Raw genomic sequence first — 1,779 nt, 5'->3', positions numbered from 1 at the left:
TTCACTTTCACTTTCCACTTTCATGCATTGGAGAAGGAAATGGCAACCTACTCCAGTGTTCTTGCCTAGAGAATCCCAGGGACGGAGGAGCCTGGTGGGCTGCAGTCCATGGGGTCACACAGAGTCGGACACTACTGAAGCAACTTAGCAGCAGCAGCAGCAGCAGCAGTGCTTTCTTAAGTAAATTGTATTTATTTTTTATTCCAGATCTTTTTAATACTTATGAAATTTGCAGCAAAAGCTGTGAATACTTTAGCTCCGTTAGATCACAAGCAGTGGAATAATGCCATTTAGATGTTTCACATAGGAAATTAGATCTAAAAATGGTTTGATCAAGCATCCAATTAATGGAACCAAAATAACGCTTTTGGAAGTTTATTCTGCTAGAAATTAAACTCTGACAATGTCATCAATGCTTTGTAAAATTCAGTTAAGAAGCTAAACACTGATGATAACTCTTGGTGGTGGTGACAACTTTGGAAACAAGTTTGGAAAAGATTGTAGATGATTTTATTAAAAATCAATAATCAACTTTATTATAAGAGAAATACATTTTAAAGAAAATAACCAGACAGCGTTAAGTATATAAATATTTTCCAGAATAATTATTCTGCTTGCTGTTTTTAATGCTTAAATAAGAAATATAAAGCTATTTTTCCATTTTGCTTCATTTACAGTTTAAAATTTTTGAAGACTTTCATTTTTAAAAGATGTTTTGAACAGAATTATTTATAGGTCCATCAATGTAATAAAAATAGTCTGTAAATAAATATATTAAATAATACATAACTTTACATTTTAGTATACTGTTTTACTTTTAAAGAGTCACAGTTTAATAATACAACTTATAGTCCCCTAACCTTACTAGATAACATTAAATTACTCTGTAGATTGGTACAACAGATTTATTCCTGTCAGCAATTGGTATGATTACTTTTAAAGTTGCCAAGCTAATGAATGAAAACTGGATAGAGGACGTATCAGATATTAAACTGAGAAGAACAGATACTACACTTGATCTTAGCCAAAAGACTGAGAAGCGATTGAAAATTGGAACTTTATGTAGCTCTAAGTTGTATCTTTCTAATTACTAGTGTGTTAGAACATCTTTTCATTTTTAGTAGTCATTAAGAGTTTTCTCTTTTTAAGTACATATCCTCTTTTTTCTCTTATGTTAGATACCTTTTATTCTCTTTTATTTTTAAGAATTACTTTGATATTTTTTGAATATTTTACTTTTTCCATGTATATTTTAATAGTGTTTATCTGAAGTTTCGTAGATATCCAAGATAAATTTCAGAACACTGATATGAAGGTTTCTAAAAAGCCAACTCAGAAGTCATTCTGGGGGTATATAATTCTAACTTTAAATCAATTAAAGTGTTTTGCCATTTCAGCAAAATATTTTTAAAGATACTCATTAAAAAACTCCAAATTATTTTGGAGGCTAAAAGAAAGTGCCTGCCAATGTAGAAAATGCAAGAGATGCTGGTTCACTCCCTGGGTCCGGAAGATCCCCTGGAGTAGGGAATGACAATACACTCCAGTGGGTTGGAGTGGAGTGGAAGAAACCCACTTTCGACAGAGGAGCCTGATGGACTACCATCCATGGAGTTGCAAAGAGTTGGACCTGACTTAGTGAGTAAATAACAACAATAAAGGATACATTTAAATAGCTATTTCAACAAAACACTCTACTCTTACAGAAAAAAAAAAATAAAGAAAGGAAAACCTACTTGTTAACTATATAGCTCCTAGATGGTCCACTAAATATTTCAC

At 32.0% G+C, this 1,779-nt stretch overlaps 1 non-coding gene across 1 annotated transcript; it reads right to left on the bottom strand.

Moving 5' to 3' along the window:
- Positions 1-849: 849 nt before the first annotated feature.
- Positions 850-1,044, bottom strand: LOC112448342 (U2 spliceosomal RNA). Its single transcript, XR_003036715.1, has one exon. It is a non-coding gene; the product is annotated as a U2 spliceosomal RNA (small nuclear RNA).
- Between the last annotated feature and the right edge of the window lie 735 nt (positions 1,045-1,779).

The sequence above is a fragment of the Bos taurus genome, chromosome 1 (assembly GCF_002263795.3).
Source record: "Bos taurus isolate L1 Dominette 01449 registration number 42190680 breed Hereford chromosome 1, ARS-UCD2.0, whole genome shotgun sequence".
In the NCBI taxonomy this organism is placed as follows: Eukaryota; Metazoa; Chordata; class Mammalia; order Artiodactyla; family Bovidae; genus Bos; species Bos taurus.
This window is presented reverse-complemented; position numbering and strand designations above follow the sequence as displayed.